Here is a 23,469-nt window from a genome sequence, read left to right on the forward strand (position 1 = left end):
AGTGCTGAGCAGCTAATTGAACATTGACAGGGTGCCAGCCATGTGGACACCAGGACAGAGAGTTCCAGGTCAAGGGAGTAGAAAGTGCAGAGGTCCTGGGGCAGCAGTGTGAGGGATGTCTAAGGACCAGCCAGGGGAGACAGTGAAGCTAGAAGACATGGCTCAGAATGTGATTACAGGAGTGTGGAGGGAGAGGGGAGAAGATCAAAGACACTGGTTTTTGTTCTGAGTGAGGTGGGAGCCTCCAGAGGTCTTTCAGCAGAGGAGTGATGAGGCCTGATGTCTGTTTAGCAAGATAGCCCTGGCTGGGCGGAGCAGGGAGAAAGCTGCTGTACCGCCCCAGGGGATCAATGATGGCAGCTGGACACTGACTTGCCCTATGGGCCTGCAGCCCTCAGGTCATCTCTCAGCTGTCCATCTCCTGAAGGCTGGGAGGCCTGTGAGGCTTGGGCTCACCCTCTGATGTAGTTTGGCTCTGTGTCCTCACCCAAATCGCATGTTGAATTGTAATGCCTAATGTTGGGAGAGGGACCTGGTGGGAGGTGAATGGGTCATGGTGAGGATTTCCCCCTTACTCTTCTCGTGATAGTGAGTGAGTTCTCATGAGATCTGGTTGTTTGAACATGTGTAGCACATCCTCCTTCACTCTCTCTCCTGCTCTGCTATGGTAAGATGTGCTTGTTTCCTCTTTGCCCTCCACCAGGATTGTAAGTTTCCTGGGGCCTCCCAGCCATACTTCCTGTATAGCCTGCAGAAAAGCAAGTCAATTAAACCTCTTTTCTTCATAAATTACCCAGTCTCAGGTAGTTCTTTATAGTAGTGTGGGAATGGACTAATACACTCTCCCTGGGGGAAGAGGCTGAGTGAGATCCGGGGTGATGGGGGGAAGTTGGGCCATAAGGTCAAGGCTACATCCAGAGCCTTCACTGGTCAAGGCTGCAGCTAGGGCGCTCCACTGCTCTTTCCCATCAGCTGCTAAGATAAACTCTCTCCCTGGAGAGGGAAAAGGATGTCAGGAGGGATGCCAGACACACAGATTGCTTCATTTGTCCAACAAATACTTATTGAGGATTTACTACATGGGAACAGCTGTGAACAAGAGAGATCGAACTCCCTGTCCCCACAGAGCTCCCCCTGGAGTGGAAGGAGAAACACTAAACAAATGAATGAGTGAAAGATATAGTTGGCCAGGTGATGGTGAGTGTTATGGAGAAAACTAAGGCACAAGGTTAGGACTGTAAGCACCCCTGCCCCAGATACTCATCTTGTTTTCCTGTTTCATTTTTCTTGTTTTTCTTGCCCTTCTATTATTCTATATCAATTTGCTCATTATGTTTAGAGTTTACTTTCTGTCCCTGACCCCACTGCTAGTTCACTGCTGTCTCCCCAGATTCCACAACAGCACATGGTAATGGTAATTGCTCAAGATGTAGTTTTTGAATGAGTCATGCACAAGGAGGGTGGGAGTTGGGGAGCATCTCCCTAATGGAGCCCTCCTACTCTAAGATCAGCAGCTTCAGTCCAGCAAGGGGACAAGAGAGGATCCTTTTCATGCTCTATACAGTAACTGAGATTGGATGTTGGCAGTTGGGTGGAATGGCACAGCCTGAAAAATACCGTGTAGGTTGGCCATGATGCCTACCAGGTGAGTCCTCCTGCAGTGCTCAAGCTAGAGGGACACAGCCTGCCCCCAGGATCAAGGACAAAGGCTTTTAATGAAGCACAGAGTTTGAGCCAGCATTATAGGCCATAGACCTTCTAGGCCAACAGTTCTTATACTGCTTCAGAGAGTGAGGGGGTGTCTTAGTCCATTTTATGTTGCCATAATGGAATAGCTGAGACTGGGTGATTTATAACAAATGGAAATTTATTTGGCTCATGGTTCTAGAGGCTGGGAAGTCCAAGTTCAAGGTGACTGCATCTGGTGAGGACCTTCTCTTGCTGTGCCAAGGTAGAAGGTGGAAGGGCAAGAGGGCATGCTTGTATGAGAGAGGAAGGGGACCAAAACCATCCTTTGTATCAGGAGTCCACTCCCGTGATAACTAACCCACATCTGTGACAGTGGTATGTGATATGGTTTGTATCTGTGTCCCTGTCCAAATCTCATGTCAGATTGTAATCCCCAGTGTTGAAGGTGGAGCCTGGTGGGAGGTGATTGGATCATGGGGGTGGTTTCTCGTAAATGGTTTAGCATTATTCCTTTGGTACTGTCCTTGTGATAAAGAGTGAGTTCTTGTGAGATCTGGTTGTTTAAAAGTGTGTAGCACCCCCACCTGCTCCTACTTCTACCATGTGAGACACTTTGCTCCCCTTTTGCCTTCCACCATGATTGTAAGTTTTCTGAAGCCTCGCCAGAAGCTGAGGAGATGCCAGAATCATGCTTGCTGTACAGCCTGCAGAACTGTGAGCCAATGAAGCCAATTTTCTTTATAAGTTACATTCTGAGGCATTTTTTCTAGCAATGCGAGGACAGGCTAGTACAGCATTCATCTATTCACCTGTTAAAGGTCCCATCTATCAAAACCGTTGCATTGGGGATTAAGTTTCCAACACGTGAACTTTGGGGGAAACACTGAAACCACAGCATAGGGGAAGGTGCCTTGGCACTCACTCCCCCATATTTCCCCCCATGTAATATGACTACTTCATTCATATTTAAAAATCTATGATTGGGAACTCATGATGACAGGCTGAGCGAGACCCTGTCTTTTCTGGGTCTTGCTCTGGAAACTCCTCAGTGCTCTACAGAGATTCTGGCCCCAGCTGTGGGACTAAAAGTCAGGTGGGGGTGTGGGCTGGGGGCCTCAGGGGTAAGTATGGAGTTAGGATCACAGATCAACAAATAGGTCTAGAATCATAAGGTATGGAGGCTTTGTACAACTGTGTCTTATGATCTAAGGCAGGGTTTCCCCAAAACAGAGAAATAGAGGTGTTTTGTGGTTAAACTCCAAGTAAAACACAATTAAAATGTTTTATTTCCTATGGGACTTCTTAGGACCTTTATATGTTAATGAAAATTGTGACTCTAAGAGGAACCAATGCAGTGTTTCCCAAACTCTTGTCCATGGAGTTTGGGGTCCTCCTTTATCATGGAGGATCTTGAAGGATTGGGATTCTTCTGAATACTCTGAGAAATTCTGGTCTGTGTTGTTACCTGTGTAAGAGGCTCCCCTTTCTTCCTGAACCCTCCTTTGCTTCATCTTCTTTCTCTGCTAATTCATCTTGTATAATACAAACACCTCATTAAGTCACAGAAACACACTTGGGTTTCTTTTATGAACATTGAGAGCTATTGAGCTGTGCAGTGTCACAAGGAAACCAGACCTTATCAGACACTCAGGGCTCCAGTACTGAGTGAATCTTCAGTACTCGAGGTTGCCCCAGCACCAAACCTTCCTTGCGTCAGCCAGGCCCGTCTCCTTACTAGTCCATAAAAGCTGTGAGCATGCCTGCCTCTGAGCTTTTGCTTTGGAATATCTCTTTTTTCTCATCTTTGGCCACTTCCTTCAGGTAGTCTTCCCTGACTATCTCAGCATTGCTTCAGAAGCCCCAGAGGGTGGTTTCAGAAAAAGACAGAAGGTGAGTGATATGGTTTGGTTGTGTCCCCACCCAAATCTCATCTTGAACTGTAGTTCTCATAATCTCCAAGTATCTTGGGAGGGACCCGGTGGAAGGCAAGTGGGGGCAAGTTTTTCCCATGTTGTTCTCGTGATAGTGAATAAGTCTCATGAGATCTGATGGTTTTATAAAGGGCAGTTCCCCTGCACACACTCTCTTGCCTGCTGCCATGTAAAATGTGCCTTTGCTCCTCCTTTGCCTTTCACCATGATTGTGAGGCCTCCCCAGCCATGTGGAACTGCGAGTCCATTAAACCTGTTTTTCTTTATAAATTACCCAGTCTTAGGTATTTCTTCATAGCAGTATGAATATGGACTAATACAGTGAGAAACTCTAAGTGTTATTTAGAAATGACTGTAAAGCCAACCTGTATGCTATCTTGGAGGCTGTAACTATGGGCATGCAAAAAGAACAAATTGTCAAGAACTGAAAGGGAGATCCAACTATCTCAGAAAGACTGACACTGGGGCCCTTCGTCCTTATCAAAATAACCCCTATAGCACTTGCATTACACGCAATCTCAGGATGCCTGATGAAGGCTTGTCCCTGACTAATTCAATTGTTCTTTTTAATGTTTTATTGTTGAAAATTTCAAACATATACAAAATAGAGAGTATTAGAATGATACCCCCTGCAGCTTTTACCCAGCTTCAACAAGTATCAGTCTTGTTTCATTTTTATACTCACCCACCACACCAGATTGTTTTTGAAGCAAACCCTGTGTACCATATATTCTATCCATGTTTATCTCAGTACACTTTTATACTGTTTTTACATAACCATAATACAAGTATCTCACTAAAAATTAACAATAAGTCCTTAATATGATCAAATGTCCAGTGACTATTCACATTTCCAGTTGCTTTATTTTATTTATTTTATAAATTTTTAAAATTTATAAATGTCTTAATTTTATTTATTTTTAAAATTTGTTTGAATTGGGATCCAAATGAGGTTGGTTGATGTGTCTTTTTCAATCTGTAATCCTTATTTCTCTCTTTTAAAAATTTTATTTGTTGAAGAAACCGGATGCTTGACCTGTTTTCCCACAGTGTGGACTTTACTGATTGCATCCCCATGGTGGCTTCACTCCTCTGTCTTCTGTATTTCCTGTAAGTCGACAATTTGTTATTGAGGCTTGATCACATTCAGGGTTGGCTTTTTCAGTCATATGACCTCACAGTGCTGTGCGTTTCCATCAGAAGGCACATCATGCTTGTTGTCTCCAGCTGGGGGATGTCAGAAGATGTGGATGCTCACAGCTTAGATCCATTAATCCATTAGGGGTTGCAAAATGGATTAATGTTGAGGTTCCAATTCTATCATCCCTTCCTCATTTATTAGCTGGAATAGTTCTAAAAGGAGAAACTTCCCCTCATCTGCAATTTTGGTACCCAGTAGTACAGTTTGTATAGGAAAGATGGGAAAAATGCTTGATTCTTTCTCTTTATTTACCAACTAATTATCTTTTAATGGCATGATGCTGACAGTTAATACTTGTAGAGCACTTACAGATCACCAAATGTTCTTATCAACACTATCTCATTTAATTAATTAATACCACACAACAACCCTGTGTGGTAGACACAACAGATGGTGTTATTTTTAAATCCTTTTTTTTCAGAAGAGAGAACTGAGGTCCAGAGAAGGTAAGCAACTTGTTCAAGCTCGGAAAGCTACCAGAACAATCATTGCTAACTTACAGGGAGCCTTAACTCTGAGCCAGATGCTGTTCTGTAAATGTGAATTAACTCACTTCTTAAACAACTGTAAGAGACAGGCAGGGACAGTCTCTGTCCCCACTTTACAGGTAAGAAAGTCTGAGGCCAAGAGAGCCTCAAATTGCTTGAGGTCACATAATAATACCAGAGATTTCCCTTTACTGAGCCCTTACTGTGTGCCAAATGCCTTGCTAGGGACCTAAACATAATACAGCACTCTGCTATCTGTTGTGTGTTGGGTTCTTGCCACGTGTCAGGCGTATGTCTCTTCGTAGCAACCTTACGTTAACCCCGTGTTACAGATAAGGAAGCTGATGGCCAGAGTGGTTGGGTCACAGTCCCAAGGTCACAGGGTTTGTATGGAACTGTGTTGGATTCCAAGCTAGTTCTCTTCTGCATTACACATCTCCAGCCCATGGGCCAGGACTTGAGCCTAGACTTTCTGACCGGAGTCTGTGCCCCCTCCTCGTCCCCTCCCCAGAACCCCCAGAGTGTCTGATCTAGAGGAGGAAACTTTTCCTGTGGGTGATCAGCTGCCTCCAGGCTTGTTCACCCTCCTGTAACCAACCTCTGCTGTGCTTGGCCTTAATTGACAAGGGGAGACCAGGGTGACAAGAAAAGGGGAGAAACCTCATTATGTGGCAACGGAATTAGCGGTTTTAGTGACTCCACACATCCCCAGATGTAGCTGGGTCGGCCTTTAATTGCTGTTCTTCGCCACTTTTCTCCCAGAATTGGATTATTAAGCCCATTCAGCAGCACAACGTATTGAAAGGACTGAGGACCTCTTGGCCTAGCAGGGAGGGGCAGGAAGGGCCCTGCCAGCCTGGGAGGGAGGGCCCTGCCTGGGCCAAGAGGCCCACCTTTGTCTGAGGCCACGCTTGGTGCCCATCAGACATCATGACAAGATCCTAAATCACGATGGCCTCAATAATCCTAGTGACCTAGGGCCGAGGATGCCGCTGCAGCCTAGCATGAACAGTCATAAATGCGAGTCTGACAAGGGATGCTCTCCCTTCTAATGAGATGCTGTGGCCTACTTCCTTCCCGGAGAGAGGCCCACGGAGATGGGGGAGAGGGCAGGAGGAGGAAAAACAAGAATCCAATTAAACCCTCAATTCGAGCAGAGCAAATGAATTTGACTTTAGGTGATCAAGAGGGAGAAAACTTCTAATTAGACACATGGCAATCCTGGGGCTGAGCACGCTTGTGACCCGCCCTCATGCCCGCCCCCGTCACTTTTTAGATAAATGTTAAGGATTAGAATGAGATGTAATTAAAATCCGTCAATCCCATACACTTGCTGTTGATGGGGGTGGATGACTGCTTGCTCACCTGCCCTTTGCTTGGTCATAAGCTCCCGCCCCCTCCTAGCTCCTGTGTTCTGATTGGCCCTCGCCGCCAGCCAATCCCCTGTGAGCAGGAGGAAGATTCGGGCCGGAGGGGCAGCCCTGGGGCGCACCCTTTTTCAAAGGCCAAGAGAGGGGTTGGAGAGCAGGGCTTTGATCTGGCCGAGGCACATCTGCCAGAGGTTGCACACTGGAAGCGCTTGGACAAAGGCTGGCCCATGGATGAGTTAAAAACAACTGAAATGCATTTATGGCACTGCAAGATCTGGATATTTCATATAAATATTTGGATTTTCTAGTTTCTTTTGAAAAATCAAAAATCACATATTGCGCCTGCATTCCCACAGAGTAACAGCTGGCTCTGGTCGAATAGTGGCTGACCATTTAGACAAGACGCGGGTACCCCAGGTCATTACATCTCCTATCTGGCCTGATTCACTCATCTGTTGGCCTTTCAGAGGGCAGGTCACCCGTGTGCTCAAGCCGCAGGATTGCCCTGTGAATAATTAGAAGTTGTTTCCCTGTTGGCATTTCAATTTTGCAAGCTCTGATCTAGGTCTTCAATCTCTAGGCGAAGGGAGGTGCCCAAAGGTCCACTTCGAGCTCCTCTTCTGACCCCAACTCACACACCTTTGCGCATGCAGAACCCTCTTCCGGGAAAGCCCTTCCTCCTGTAGAGTTGTGAGTATCCTCCAAGGCTTCATGCAGTGCCACCTCATCCGGGAAGAGTTTCCCATCTCCTGGCAGGAATTTTGCCCTCCCTGCTCTGGCTTCTTGGATACTCAGGGTCCCCGCTATATAGCACCTCTCTGGTGTGTGATGGTGAAGCCACCTGCCCTGGGGAGCCGTAAGCTAAGAGCAGGGGCCAGGTCTGATTTGCTCTACCTCCCTTCACGTGCTCAGCACAGGGCCTGGCCCAGGGTGGACACCCTGTGAATGTGAATTGAAGAGCACTGAACACACGCCAGGGTAGGACCAGCCTGGGCACACGTGGCAGCAACCAGGGCCATCTTTGCCTCTTTCCCAGGCCCTCTTCCCACCTGTTTGCCTCCCCTTTGCCCTCCCTTCTCAGGCCCCAGGCTTGCTGGCTGGAGATTATTTACAGAAAGGTGTTTGGGAATGAACATGTCACCGCAGCCAGAGGATTCATCCTGCAGTGGACGAAGAGAAGCAATACGTAACTCAACAGAAAGATGTTCTCATGCTGGAATGTCAAGCACGTAACAGCAGATAGATCCACAGGAAGATGCCTTGTGAAAGCAGGGCCTACCAAGGGACTCGTGGGCTATTCAGGGACTTATACAGCCCATGATTTGTGTTATGGTCAATTGACTTCCCTCACTTGGCCGTGACCCAATGTCACAGGGCAAGTCACCTGACCTATCTGAGCTTCCGTGTTCTTGTATGAAAAATGGTGATAATAATACCTTCAGCACATTTCTGAAAAAGTTAAACATAAACTTTCCTCATGATCCAGCGTTCTACTCCTAGACGTCTATCAAAAAGAAATGAAAACATGCACCCACACAAAAATTTGCACACACAAGTCTTTGTAGCAGCTTTATTCATTTTATTAGGCCATTCTTGTATTGCTATAAAGAAATACCTGAGACTGGGTAATTTATAAAGAAAAGAGGTTTCACTGAATGACGGTTCTGTAGGCTGTACAGGAAGCATGGCCGCATCTGTTTCTGGGGAGGCCTCAGGGAGCTTTTACTCATGGAGGAAAGTGACACAGGAGCAGGCACTTTATCTGGTGAAATCAGGCATAAGAGAGTGGTGGGGGATGCCACACACTTTTAAATGACTAGGTCTCACTCATTATCACAAAGAGCACCAAATCATGAGGGATCCACCACCATCACCCAAAACCCCCTACCAGGCTCACCTCCAGCACTGGGGATTACAATTCAACATGAGATTTGGGTGGGGACAAATATCCAAACTATATCATTCATAACAACCCCAAATTGAAAACAGCATAAATGTACATCTACCTGTGAATAGATAAACAAAATGTGATATAACCATGCGATGGGATACTATTCAGCTATAAAAAGAAATGAATGACTGATGTGCACTAGAACGCAGATGGGCCTCAAAAGCATTAAGAAGCCAGACACAAAAGACCACATATTATAGATTCAATTTCTATATGACAGAGGCAAAAATTAGATTAGTGGCTTCCTGGGGGCAGGCATGGGGTGGGAACAGGAATTGACATAAATGGGCAAGAAGGAATCTTATTGGGGTGATGAAATGTTCTAAAACTGATTGATGATGATAATTGAACAACTTGGTAAATTTACTAAAAATAATTGCATTGTAAACTGGAAGTGGGTAGATTTTTATGAAATTGAAATATTGCCCTATAAAGTTGTAAAAAAGTACCTTATTGGCCAGGCACAGTGGCACATGCCTGTAATCCCAGCACTTTGGGAGGCTGAGGAGAGTGGATCACTTGAGGCCAGGAGTTCGAGACCAGCCTGGCCAACATGGTGAAATCCCTGTCTCTACTAAAATACAAAAATTAGCCAGGCATGGTGGCGCATGCCTGTAATCCCAGCTACTCAGGAGGTTGAGGCAGGAGAATTGCTTGAAGCCGGGAGGCAGAGGTTTCAGTGAGCCGAGATCATGCCACTGCACTCCAGGCTGGGCGACAGAGTGAGACCCTGTCTCAAATAAATAAATAAATAAACAAGCAAGCAAACAAACATTAAAAATAAATAAATAAAGCACCTTCTTCACAGGGCGATGGCCGGACTCAAAGGAGATGACACCCAGGCCATCTGGTTCAGTCCTTAGTGGATTCCAGGTGCTTCACAAATGTCAATCTCAATCCCACTGTCCTCGGCCCAGCACAGTTTCAATGACTGGGGCAAAACACTTTGTGATTTCTGCTTTTGTCTGAGGCATTGCCTTAGGGACACCATTTGAAGCCATAGGCCTCACCCTTCCAGGCTCCATTTGCCACCCGTCTCCTCACTCTTGCCTCTCCAAGACCTCTGCACCTGCCTCTTCTTGTAACCTTCTCCATCCCACACTTACTACCTGTTTTCCCAAAGCCAAACTGTATCCAGCTTGATTAAAGATACTTTCCATAAACAATTGTCGTATTTCAGGCAAGACTTGGGCAGACAAGCATGAATGGTATACGACAATGTTCAAACTCCCTTCTTCAATGGGCTGCCCAAATCAGAAAGCCACTATAAGACTGGACGAGGTCTTCATTTGACACTGTGAACAGGGAAAATTTAGAGTGAGGGTTGACATTTCACATTTAACATGTTGTTTAACAATATTTCACGAGCCAACTCTGACTTTCGGTAAGTGAAAGAAAATGGCAGAATTTATCCGAAGATCCTCAATGTAGAAATGAAACCACTGCTTCTTTAAGGGATGCCATCTTGGTGGCATCCCTGGAAAGTCCAGGTTGCCTGAACCACTGGTAACCAGTGACTGGGGGTCAGATCCCAACAGGGGTCTGGGTTTATGGGAGTTAAGTCTATGCTAAAGGTGGAAATGGAGAAGATGACATAAAAACGAATTTTAGTTTTTCCACACAACAAGGCTTTTGTGCCAAGGTGGCTATGTGCGTCAAAGTCAGGGAATCCCTCCTCCCGGGAGCCCAGAGGAAGTCTCCTAAAACTAGAAGAGAAAGATGCTTTCTCATTGGTCCAGCTTCAGAGACGTTCTATTAGTGACATGGGCTCTGTTCCCCCCAGAACAACAGGGAAGTGTTCTGAGTGCTGACAACATAGCTTAAAAAAAAGGTAAAACAAAATTCTGCATTTTTATAAAACTTGATAAAAAATAATATTTCAAACTGTGCAGTCACCAGAGGTACACAGTTACCCCAAATGCTCATACTCCACTTGGCAGCCCCAGCGCCTTCAGCTTTCTGTGCCTGCTCTGTTTTGGCAGCTGCATTTTCTGCAGGACAATTCCCCTCCTTGCCGGCATCAGCTTCTCCCATCTTCTCTTTGGGTCCCTTCTCTCCCTTTTTGGCAGGGTCCTTTTTAGGCCTGGGCTGTGGCTTGGAGGAGCAGATTTAGCAGACAACCTTGCAGATCTCTGTGGTTTGTCCTCCCCTTGGTTTCATCTCCCTCAGCGTCTCCAGTCTTTCATTGCGCTTGGTGGTGACAGAGGCGGGGATGCAGGGATGTGCATGCCTTGGTGGGCTCGAGAGTCATTCCCACCTCTTCTTCACACTGCTCCCTACCTCTTTCCTAAACCATATGATGACCTGGGGCCAGGTCTCCTCCTTCTTCCCGCAGGGTTCTGCTTCTTCCTCATTTCCCACACAAGCCTCAGGCTGCTCTTTGAGGCTTCCTGCACTCACAAACATTTGCTGGCGGAGAAAGCTGGAGCCATCACCTGCAGGCTCTGCCGTTGGTCTCCTTCCTCCCTCTGCCTTCACTTCCTTCTGCTGCATCTTAAGATGACTTTCCATGTTCTACCTTGGCACCTTGGCCTGCGCCATCTCCCTGATGCAGACCTCACCCTCCTCTCAGCACTCACACCAGGGACTCTCATGCAAGGGAGGAGGGGGGAACTTAGGAGTTTAGACCCAGCTGGTTCTAGACCTGGCTCTACTGCTTAGCAGCCAAGACACCTCAGTTTCCTTGTATGTGAGATGGGAGTGTTATCAATGTGTAACACACAGAGCTGGGCAGTGTGCCTCTTGCTCACAAGATCTGAAGTCCATGAGGGCAGGGATCATGAGCCAGACCCCACCCCTCCATGCTCCAGAGTGTAACATCCTTGGGACCTAAAACAGAGCCTGGCACAGGGGTATGTCCCAGCGTGAGTCTGTTTTTGAATGAATGAATGAATGAATGAATGAATGAGTAAAGTCTGGATTGGCTTTTTTTCTAGTGCCTGGTCTGTGTTTGGTAAATGCCCCTCCCTCCTCCTGTTGGCCTGGTTTTGACAAGCATTTCTTGGGTGCTCAGCATGTGCTGGACGTTGGATATGGGGTTTCACTTGTAGGAGCAGATGAATAGAGTCACGCATTCATGCATTTCTTCAGCTCGTGCTTCCTGGGGTCCTACTTTGTGCCAGGCAATGTTCCAGTGCTGGGGTCATAGCAGAGAGTAGGACAGACATCCCTGCCTTCATGGGCTGTTTCCTAGTGAGAGGAGAAAATGACAAACCATCCCTGTAATATTAATTAAGCAGACTATCCAGTGTGTTTGCTGGCAATGAGTGTTAGAAAATCAAGCAGGGAAGCGGGTGATGGTGACAATTTTGAAGAAGGTGTCAGAGTAGGTCTCAGGGAGATGAAATTGGAAAAGATGCTGGGGGTGGGTGGAGCCATGTTAACATCTGGGGAAGGAGCCTTTCAGGCAGAGGGAAGAGCAGGTGCAAAGGCGCTGTGACAGGAGCTTGCCTGGCTTGTCTTGGCTGTAGGTAGTCAGGAAGGTAACACTAGGGAGGTGACAGAGTCCAGGTTAGGACTTGAGCCTTTGTTCTGGTGGAGTGGAAGCCATTGGGGGATTTGAAACAGTGGAGTGAAGTGACCAGACCTATGTTTTCAAAGGATTCCCTTGGCTGTTGTGCTGAAAACAGACGGTAGTCATAACAGCAGCCAACATTTACGAAGGGTTTATCCTGTTCCAGGCACAGCTCCAAGCCCTTTAGACAGTTCAACTCACTGAATCTTCACAACAGCACCATGAGTTGGGTATTACAATCCCCATTTTCAAAAAGTGGATAGGGAAGACTCAGAAAAACAATTTTCCCAAGTTCATACAGCCTGTACATGACAGAGCTGGGGTTTGAACACAGACAGCAGTCCAGGCCAGGCACCCATGTGCTTACCATTACTCTGCACTGCCTCTTGCACGGGAAAAAATGGGGCTGTGAATTCAGATAGACATGAGTGCAAAGCCTCACTCCATTTGACAGCTGTGTGGCCTTGGGCAAGTTACTTAACTTCTCTGTGTTCTAGTCTCCCTATTTCTACACTGAGATAATAACATCTGTAGAGGTTGCCAAGGTGAGACAAGGTCAAAGATAAAATTCTATGTGTGGCAGGGTGGAAGTCAACACATGGTAGCTTTTCCTTATGAGCTGAGGGCTTGGCTGCTCAGCCTGCCCACCGCCGTCTATCCCTCCTGTCCCCAGCAAGGGATGACATTGACCTTTAAATACAGTGTGTTTACAAGGACTGTAGGACCTTGGCCCAGTCCCTTCCTTTTTCTGGGCCTCAGTTGTCCCTTCTGGAAAGAGGAAGGGCCCACGTGGTGCTGGCGTGGTTCTCTCCCAACTCTGCAGTGCCACAGTTGTGCCTAGTAACCTTTGCCTACCCCTCCCCACTCCACATGCCCCAATCCATGCAGCTCTACCCCAGGGCCCCAAGAAGTAGAGCAACCTGACAAGGAAATAAAGACCTGACTGAGCCCTAGCTCCTCACTTAAGGCCCTGCTGCTGGTGAGGCAGCCAGGCCTCCTTATGGCCAGAGACATTGAAACCCTTTGCACGTAGGGGCTCCATGGTGAGAGCTGACTGCGTGGTCAGGAGCTGCGCTGCCCCAGCCTGCCCAAGACCCAAGGGGCCCAAAGCAGATGGCTTCTCTCAGAGTCTAATTATCCACCTGCCCAGAGCCCCAGACAGGCCCTTACTGCGACAGTCATCGTCTGTCTTCCATGGCCTGGAAAGGGAGCAGAGGAGAGAAGGAGGGCAGCTGGCGGGCTGGCCCACTGAGAGGGAGGCCAGTGTGGGCTGGGGGATGTTCCAGAAACCCGCCCCAAGGAACGTGCTTGTATTTGGGAGAATGTGCCCCGTTCTGGAGTCAGGGGATTCTCTGGAGTCCTGGCTCTGCAGCTTCCCAAACAGGTAACTCAAATGCTTTGGGCCTCTCTTTTGCTGTCTCTTTTGGTGTCATGTTGATCTGTTACTTTTGGGGTGGGGGTGGCTCTCAGAAAAAAAGCCTGGGGTGTGGCTGATGGGAGAGGTCAACCACTGCTTCAGCAGATCCTTCTGTCATGGCACTGGTCACGCTAGCTTATGATCACGGTTTCCAAGCCCATCTTCCACTAGCCTGGGCACCCCAGAGGGCCAGACCTATGTCTGGTTGCATCTAGTGTCCCCAGTGCCCTGCACACAATATGGTATATAGCTGAAGCCTAATAGTTGGGTGCTAAAATGAATAAATAATGGCAAAAGTTTGCCACTGAGTATTTTTTTTCTCTCCTTTCAGTTGCAGTCAGGGATACTCCTTGGCGAAATTGAGATGAGTGAAGTTTGTTTCTGAGCCCTTGCCACTTTACTTTCCATGTCCTTCTCTCTCCTCATTTGGTATTGTCTGTCCTCCTCTATCATCAGGTGGCTGTCAGGGAGAAAATGATCTGTGTGTCTAATTTATACTAAAGTGAAAATGACTGATATCACTATCAGTCATTCTTTACATTTCTGTAATGGGCATTTCTGTAATGGACAATTCCTAATCCAAAGGGATGAAACTTACTGACCCAACTGCAGGCAGTCCTGTACCTCTTTCTAAGGCCTCATCTCCTCATGTGTTTTTGCTCCTCCCCCTCTCCCCGTCTTGTGAATTTCTGGTTCTACCACATCACATACCTCAGCTGGTCATCAGGGTAAGATAGATTGAAACCCCCAATGACAGGAATTACAAGTGATGGGGAGTTCACTACCTTTAAGGCAGCCCATTCTATTGCTCTGACTGATGCTGAAACTTCTGTCCATTAGCCCATTTCACCCTTCTCTGCCTTCTGGAGCCAGAGTCAAATGCAGTAACCTTGTCCCCTTTCGTATCATAACCCTTAAATAAAGGACTTTATGTTCCCTAAATAAAGACCTCTAGACTTGCTACTTCCCATGTCCAGAATGTACTTTCCTCCCCTGAGCCTTTGCTCTTTCTCACGTCTCTGTGCCCTCTCCCTTCAAGGTTGCTTTCCAGTCTGAGGTTATACCTTGCTGCTGGTTTATTTGTAGAACAAATATGATGAACAGCACCCCAAGCCCAGTGGATTTGTGGTGGTTCTCAAAAATTCCCTGGGGATGGGTTTGGAGAGTGGTGTCTGGATTAACTAAATTATAACAACCAATGTTCAGTGAGAGCTCTCTGTGTGCCTCCCACGCACTGTTAGAAGGAGCTTTTCAGATATCACCTAATAAAGTCCTCCCAGCGATGCCAGGAAGTGGTCTTTTTCATCATCCCCACTTATAGATGGAAAAACTGAGGCAGAGGGTGTTTTGTAATGTTCCCTAGGTCCAGTAGCTAAAAGTAAAGGAGGATTTAAATTCAGGTCTTCAAATTTTGTAGACCATACTCTGACTACCAGGATCTGCTAAATGTATGATGCTGCCACCACTGCCTGCCTGCACGCACACACACACACACACGCACACACTCTCTCTCTCTCTCACACACACACACTCTCTCTCTTTCATGCACACACACACATACACACACACACACTCATGTACATACGTAGCGGTCATTCTCCTCCTTGTTACAGTGGATCAAGCCGTAGCAGGATACCTGGCTTCAAAGTGTCTATTCTGTAAGAACCAACTACCTGTGACTTTTGCACACACAACCTGGACCCATACTTGGTGCTTAGCCCCAGCCTTGTCTCTTAGCTCCAAATGTCTGTCTCACCTTTACTTGACTGGTCAATTCCTATTCATCCTTTAAGACTCAGCTCAGATGTCAGCTTTTTCAAGAAGCCTCCCTAATACCTGCTTCTCTGTGAGCTGCCTCAGAGCCCTGCTATCACCCGTCCTGAAGGCATCTATCACATTGTCTCAAAAATTAGCTCCTCAAGAGCGGGGGGCCATTTCTTATTCTCTTTAGTTCCCCAGGACCTAGGACAGGGGTTGACATACAGTAGGTGCTCAATAAATGCTTGTTGAATTTAACTGAACCCGTTAGCCATGGAACAATGTGAATATCTCTGATCTTCCAAGCCTTTGTTTTCCCATCTGTAAATCACAAATAATAATAGCTGCCCTATTTTATTCTGCAGGGGTTTTGTGATGCTCCCTTAGGAAACTGGATGTGGAGATGCTTCGTAAATTACAAAGACTGTGCACGTGTAACAGGTCATAGAATTGATGGTGATTCTTTACAACAGGTTTTCTGGCCAAGCACAAGTGCTCTTGGCCCTCTGAGCCTCAGTTTCTGCATCTGTGGAACAGGCCAAGCTCTGCCTGCTGTACAGGTTATTGAGGATCAACTGGGATGGCATATATTACACCATTGTGTGTTCCCCAGATGGAAGGACTAGCTGTTTCCCATTAATAAGTAATTGGGAGGTAACCTGATTCAGCTTGGACAGAAAAAGCTACCCCTGAGCTGAGGCATTTTGCTCCTTCCCTTTTGAGATAGAGAAGAACAAAGAAGAAAACAGAAGGTGAGACAGAGAGAAAATCTATTGCTCTGTAGTCCCAGCATCCCCAAGCAAAGTCACAGACACAGGTGACAAAAGCACTGGGCACTTCTGGGAGATCAAGAAGCTTGTTCCAGGCAGAAGGATCTCAACAGGAAACTCATGATCACATAGGAGGAGTCCTGATGGTTTTTGATGCCAAACCCGCCTGAAGTCACAGAACTGGAGTGTAGGCTGTGTTCAAGCTAGAAGAGACATCCCTCCTCAAATCCAGAGAGGCCAGACAAGCAGCTTCCGCTGCTGTCTGCTACCAGATGGGTCACCCTCTATCTCTTAGACTTGAGACGACCCCCACCTGGCACATCACCTCTCCACCCAGAGCTGTTCCTGATATTTATTAGGCAGGATGGAATTTCATTTTATACATAGCAAAGAAATAAGGTGTTCTTCTAAGTTCTTTATGACTGTCAACTCATTTAATCCACAACAGTCCAATCAATCCCATTTTACAGGTGAGAAAACTGAGGCCCAGGGAGTTTACACAGCTGGTGAATGGTGGAGCTGGGATTCTAGCCCTGGCAATCTGGCTTCTGAGTGAAGACAAGGCAATGATCCTCCAAACATTGGAGGAATGGCCAGGTCAGGCTGCAGATCTGACCCGTGGTAGGAGGGACAGAAGCTGTCCTCTAGAGGCCCTCAGCAAGCCTGGGGTAGGTGCAGGGTTCAGGGGAGTGTGGAGCCTGTGTTGACCTTGATTCCCTGGCTAGCATGGAGGAGCCCCTGAGAAGGCTATGGGGGCCTCGTGGTCTGATAAGCCTGGGCCCACCTGGAGCAATGAAGAGGTAGAGGGCCCCATGGGAAGCCTCCATTGCCTGGGCCTTTTCCTGGGACCACTGGGCATCTGGACAAGAGAAAACAAAGGCATGATATGCCAAGTGTTCCCTCTGTCCTTTCTGGCTTCTCTAAGCCCCTCTGGTTCACCATGCTGCCTCCCCACTCCCTAGGACCCTGACACACTTAATTTCCTTTGCCAGGATTTTTCTTTCCTCCCCTAGCATCCTCCTCCCTCACCCTTCTGCCCCACCATTTCCAACCCAGCTTTCCCATCTCAACTTAAGCATCACTTTCTGGGGTGTGGCTCTCAGTCCCCAGGCAATATTGGCTTCTCCAGTTGTAGATTTTCAGAGTGTCCAGAACATTCACTTTGAAGCTCTTTAGTCTCACCTCTAATTAAACAATTCATTGTGCAGTTTTAGTGCATTATTGACCTGTACATATTTAGGGCCTAAAACGTGGTAAGTTTTGAAATATATTAAAAGTAATGGCAAAAACCGCAATTACTTTTGCACCAATCAAATATACTCACTCATTAAAACATCACCACAGTCAAGATAATGAACATATTTATCTTCCCTAAAAGGTTAGCTCATGACTCCTTGTAATCCCTCCCTCCCTCCCGCCAACCCTCTCCACCCTAGATCTAGTCAACTGATCTAATTTCTGGTTGGCATTTTCTAGAATTTTATACAACTAAAATATTGTATGATATATGCACTTTTTGGCTTCTTTCACTCAACATAATTATTTTGAGATTCATTCATACTGTTGTGTGTGTCAGTAGTTCCTTTTCATTGCAGAGTAGTATTTCGTTCTCTGGATATAGCACAATTTTTGTATCTGTTCACTGTTGATGGATATCTGGGTTGAGTCCAGCTTTTGGTGATTAGAGATAAAGCTGCAATAATTATCTGTGTATAAATCTTTGTATGGTTATATGTTCTGATTTTTCTTGAGTAAATAACCTAGGAGTAAAATGGCTGGGTCATATGTGGTTTGGTGTAAGTTGATGTTTTAAAAAACTGATAAACTGTTTTCCAAAGTGGTTGTACCATTTTACACTCCCTCCAGCAATGTATGAGAGTCCCACTTCAGCCACTTCCTTGCCAACACTTGGGATGGCCAGTCTTTTTAACTGCAGCCGTTACAATGGATGTGCTGCATTAACTCACTGTGGTTTGAATGTGCATTTCCCTGATGATTACTGATGGTGAATACCTTTGCATTTTCCTATTTGCCATTCATGTTTTCTTGGTGAAGTGTGGGTTCAAATGCTTTACCCATTATTATTATTTTCAACTGGGGCTGCGCCCAGTGGCTCACACCTGTAGTACCAGCACATTGGGATGCCAAGAAGGGAGGATAGCTTAAGCCCAGGAGGTCAAGGCTGCAGTGAACCATGATCATACCACTGCACTCCAGCCTGGGCAGCAGAATGAGATACTGTCTAAAGAAATAAAGAAATAAATAAAAATAAATTGGGTTGTTTATGATTGTAAGGTCTTTATCATTAGACCAAAAGCTCTGTAAGGATAGAGACATATTCTCTGTTCATTGTTACAGATGAGGCTCCGGGGCCCAGCACAGTGCTGGGTATACAGTTGGCATTCAATATATGTTTGTTAAATGAATGAATGAATGAAGGGCATGTCTCTTTGTGGCTCAAATTGGTCAGATATGCCTGTGGTAGGGTCAGGAGAGAGTCAGCAGATATGCCCGTGGTAGGGTCAGGAGAGAGGAGAGCAGTTAGACTCGATGATAGAGGGAGAAGTGGAAGGTGAAAGAAGAAAGCAGGGCCTACAGAGGCTATATCCGGGTCCCTGGGAGGATCCCTCACCCTGGCTCAGGACCCAAAGCTTTTTTGGTGAGCAAATTCTACCTAAAATTTCAAGGACTTCTGGGGCCCATTGTGGATCCCAGCTTATTCCTCTCTGTTATCAGGTCCCCCAGAGACCTTATACCAAAGGCTTGCTGGTGGGGAAATGGCAAGCCTGGGAAGAGCCTTGTGGGGAGATTTTAGGGCTTCAGTCATAGCTGCATGCCCTGCCCAGAGTGAACAGTCTCAGACTTTGAACACAAAATGGCACTGCCTTGAAGGCTGAACTGACCCTATAACCACAAGACTTGAGCTGCTGATCCCTGCAAGACAAGGCTGGAGCTCACGGAGAGCCCTTCCAAAAAGTCTGAAAGCCAGGGCTCCCTTTTCCTCCTCCTCATTCTCCCTTTGTCCCAGAGACAGCTCTCATGCTCATGGTGGACATGGCATTTAGACTTTCAGAGTTATTTCCAAATGAGGTTTCATATCAGCCCCTGGATTGTGCGTAGGCGGTGGTGAAAGCATCAAGTAGTTACAAGCAAACACTTAATGTAGGCCACAAGGTTCTGTAACACAGCTTTGCTATCATCTTCATTTCTAATATCTGGTGAGCCTCGGAACCTGGAGGTCTTAAAGTTTCCAGCTCAACCTCCGTGGGGCTGAAAGTGGGAAAATGATGGTTTCACCACTTCCCTGCCCCTGCCAGGGACCTCACTGTTCTGTCTCCAAGCCCTGCAGCCTCAGCTCTGCAGAGGTCTAGGAAGCTTTAGAAGAGCAGATTTGACTTCAGAGCGCTGGGAGAGTTCAACCCCTGCAGCCTGCATGGACTCAGTGATCATCCCCAACTTCCAGTTAAGTACAGGGCAGAAGCAGTGATGCCCATCCTGCTGATAAAGAAACCAAGACAAATGAATAACTTTGGTGATCATTAGCATAGTCACTAATTATTTCTGACTCTCCATTTTGGGGGCACGTGGTAGAATTGTGGTTCCTGGCCCACTTATTGTTAGATGCAGTCATGTGGCTATTCTGACCAATGAGTTGGGAGCTGAAGCAATGTATATCAGCATATAGTTGCAGAAACAAGGCCTTCTAGAACATTCTTTCCCTCTGCCATTGCAACCAGCCATATGGGAGATGATGGCCACTCCATCAGCCTGGGTTACTAAGTGAGAATGACACAGGGAGAGCTCTCACCTAACCTGTGATGGACATGGAGTGTGAGTGAGAAATTAGCCTGTGTGCTATTAAGCCACTGAGATTTGGGGGTTGCTTATTACTGCAGCATCATCAGGCCTATCTGTACAGATACAGAAAAGAAAAAAAAAGAACTCCATTTACATCTTCTATGCTTCAAGCTGATTACATGAAATACTTCACTCAACCCTGACAAATTTCCATGAAGAGAGTGTAGCCATTATTGTTATTGTCATCACTGTCGTTTTACAGATGAAGAGACAGACTGGAGAGGAAATTGGTCCACCCAAAGTCACCTGGCTGAGCTAGGACTTGAACACAGATCTCTGACTGCAAAGTCCATGCTTTTTCCAATAAACTACTGTACACTACCTGAATTGTCCCATAGCCAGTATAGTGGTTTCCCCTACCTGCTATTGCCTGGGCTCTGAGTGTCTAGGGTTCTGCTCTCTGGAGCTGGAGCCAGGGAGTGCAGAGATCCTAAGACCCTGGACACAAACCAGGTTGTCCTTGGGAGCTATTCATGGGCTTCCTTCATTCATTCATCCAGACGGCCAATGTTTACTGAGCTCTTACTATCATTCCTCTTCTTTGTGGTGGAAGCACCTGGCCACACATGGACATCAAAAGAGGGGATGAACCATCAAGCAGGAAGGGTAAGATCAGAGGATCAGGGAGGCGGGGTTGTTAAGAACAATGAGGGCACCGCCATGGAGTGGCTCAGTGTGGAGTGGGGTGAAGACATGCCAGGGTTCATGTGTTTCTGACATGAATTTCAAACAACAGCAATATTACACCTAATAAGCACCATGTATTAATCACCTACTATGTGACAGGCACGATGCTAAGAGAACTTTGCATATAACATCATTTCCTTCTCACAACTGCACCCCAGGCTTGCCGATATTAGCCACATGTTGCAAACAAGGACTGAAACGCAGAGGTTTGAAGTAACATGCCAAAGGTCACACAACCAGCAAGTAGCAGGGTTAATACTTGCATGGATGATCTTAGCCTACACACCTTGTTTCTCCTTTCAAATGAATGGGTGCCTATTCAACAATTAAAGAAGGGAGTCCTTCCTGCAGGTGGAGACAACCCAGGTTGACAAGTGGAGGCACCTTTGTGCAGACTGGAGAAAGGCACTGCTTGGAAAGTGTTGGGTAGAACAGAGTTTGATCCACAACCCCTCACCTTGGCTGGCCCCTTGCACAGGGAACCACCTGCACATCTGTCCTTGGTGCCCCTAAAGGACGGATCTTGTTGGTGATGGTAGGGATGTAGACTATACCTTGGGGTCAGTGGTGAGTCTGTGGAGGCTCAAGGCGTGGTAGTGGCTATAGCTGACTCTGGTTCCCTGGAGGATGGGTTGAGGGACGGCAGGAGGAGCTAAAGAGAGAGATTTAAATGGTGCAGAGAGATAGAGAGAAAGTGCCCCAAACAAGAACAGAAGCAGTAGTGGAGGGAGAAGTGCAAGACAGTCAATGATTTAGGAGAAGTGGACAGGACTTGGTGACTAGGAGAGGAATCAAGGAGGTGTCCATGTTTCTGGTTTGAGCAACTAGGTGGGGAATTTGGGGGCAGTGGTAGCACAGAGAAGGGGATGCACAGAAGGCAGAAACCACATCTTGGGGTGGCGGTGGGAGACAGGACCAGTTTTGTGAGGATGATTTAGAAGTGTCCTTCAAACTTTGAAAAGATAACCCTGCAAACTTACGTCTTTCCTTTTCTTGGTGAACAGCCCCAGTTCCCTCTATTGTCTCCTATGTGTATCTGTTTATGTGTTTGAACACTGTCCATATTGTCTGCATGACACTGAACACAGGATTGCAAGGATGGCGTGACTGCTAGGTGGAGGCCATTCCCTCTTTCATTCTGTGGGCTGTGCTGAGTTTGTGCTTTGTTGACAAATGCATTACATCTCGAATGAAGTAACGAGGCTCAGTTTTTTCACTTGTGTTGCTCCTGCTGAGATACATCCTCCCTCCAACCCCTTCTCTGTATTGGTCACTTCTTGGACGTGACTTAAAAATCCTCCTGTCCACACTTCTCACTGCAGCCACGGCTGCATGGCCAGCTACATGCAGGCTTTGAGCAGCTTTCTGCAGGTATAATCAGACAGTACTTCCCTCAAGCCATAGTACACGCCTCTTGCCTCCTGCCCAAGACCTCTCTGACGCTCCTTTCAGAGATGCTTGTGGGAGTCCTCTGACTCACGATCAACTACGAGTGTTGGTGAGTTAATGCTAGTGGAGCCACCCTGGATCAATGAGGGTCACAGGCTGGCGCATAAATGCTCTGCCTGGACAAGGCCCCTCAGATGATCAACTCCATGACACATCCTTGTACTGGATTTCTCTTCCTCCCCATTTCACTTTCCCTGTCCTCTCTTCCACTCTCAGCAGCCACTTCTCAAATAAACTACCTGCCTTGAGCTCTGCTGTGGGTAAACCCAGGCTAAGACACCTCAGTCTTTTCTAACACTTTGAGAGCTGGCTCTTTGGATGAAAGAACAAGGCATTACATGTATCCAGATTACATTAAATGTGAATTGCAATGATCTGGTACCTGAACTAAGAGAGGTCAGATTGGAGGATCTGAGGGCTGATCTTGCTGTGGGTTTTATTTCCTAAATGAGGGAGAAGGTATCTGCTTCCTTTGGTCACTCAAAGAGTCTCCTGGAAGGTCTGACAATTTTCATTCAATTCTGGTAGCTTTTGGAACATTCTGGATGCTTTCTTTTCAGGCTTGATCTGAAAAAAAAAAGAGTGAGCAACTTCAATTACACTTGTTCCTTCCCCAGTCTCTGAGCTTGAAGAAAGAATAATCTAGAGGTTTTGTTTTTCAGCAGAATTATAGAAAGGACAATGGGATGGCAGCCAGGCAGGAGACTGGGAGGAATGAGGGAAGAAGGTGCTCTCCACTGGGAAAGAAATAAAGAGAGACAGCACATCAGAGTCTGGGGAGGAGCTCTGGTCACCTGCAGTAGGAGTGGAGAGATTCCTGCTTCTCTTTGTGGCTGGGAGAGAGGAGGCAGGTGCAGTGAGGAACACTCAGCAATGCAGGTCTGGTGGGCCTGAGGAGGGAAGAGGCTAGCTAGGTATGAAGCCAAGTGGACCACAGGCTGGGCACGTTTGCTCACGTCTGTAATTCCAGTGTTTTGGGGGCCAAGGTGGGCAGATTACATAAGGTCAGGAGTTCGAGACCAGCCTGACCAACATGGTGAAACCCTGTTTCTACTAAAAATACCAAAATTAGCTGGTTGTGCTGGTGTGCTCTTGTAGTCCCAGCTACTCAGAAGGCTGAGGCAGGAGAATCCCTTCAGCCTGGGAGGTGGAGGTTGCAGTGAGCTAAGATTGTGCCACTGCACTCCAGCCTGGACGACAGAGGGAGACTCCATCTCAAACAAACAAACAAACAAACAAACAAGTGGACCAGGTGGTGGGGGCTGTGGGGCTGAGGGGCACTGGGCCATGTAACCTCCTTCCTTGTGTCCCATGACAAGGGAAGGAGAAAGCTCAGGATGTGAACCCCAGGGGGTTCACAACAAGGTATGGTCATAGATGGACATC

This window comes from Theropithecus gelada, chromosome 14, assembly GCF_003255815.1.
Source record: "Theropithecus gelada isolate Dixy chromosome 14, Tgel_1.0, whole genome shotgun sequence".
Lineage (NCBI taxonomy): Eukaryota > Metazoa > Chordata > Mammalia > Primates > Cercopithecidae > Theropithecus > Theropithecus gelada.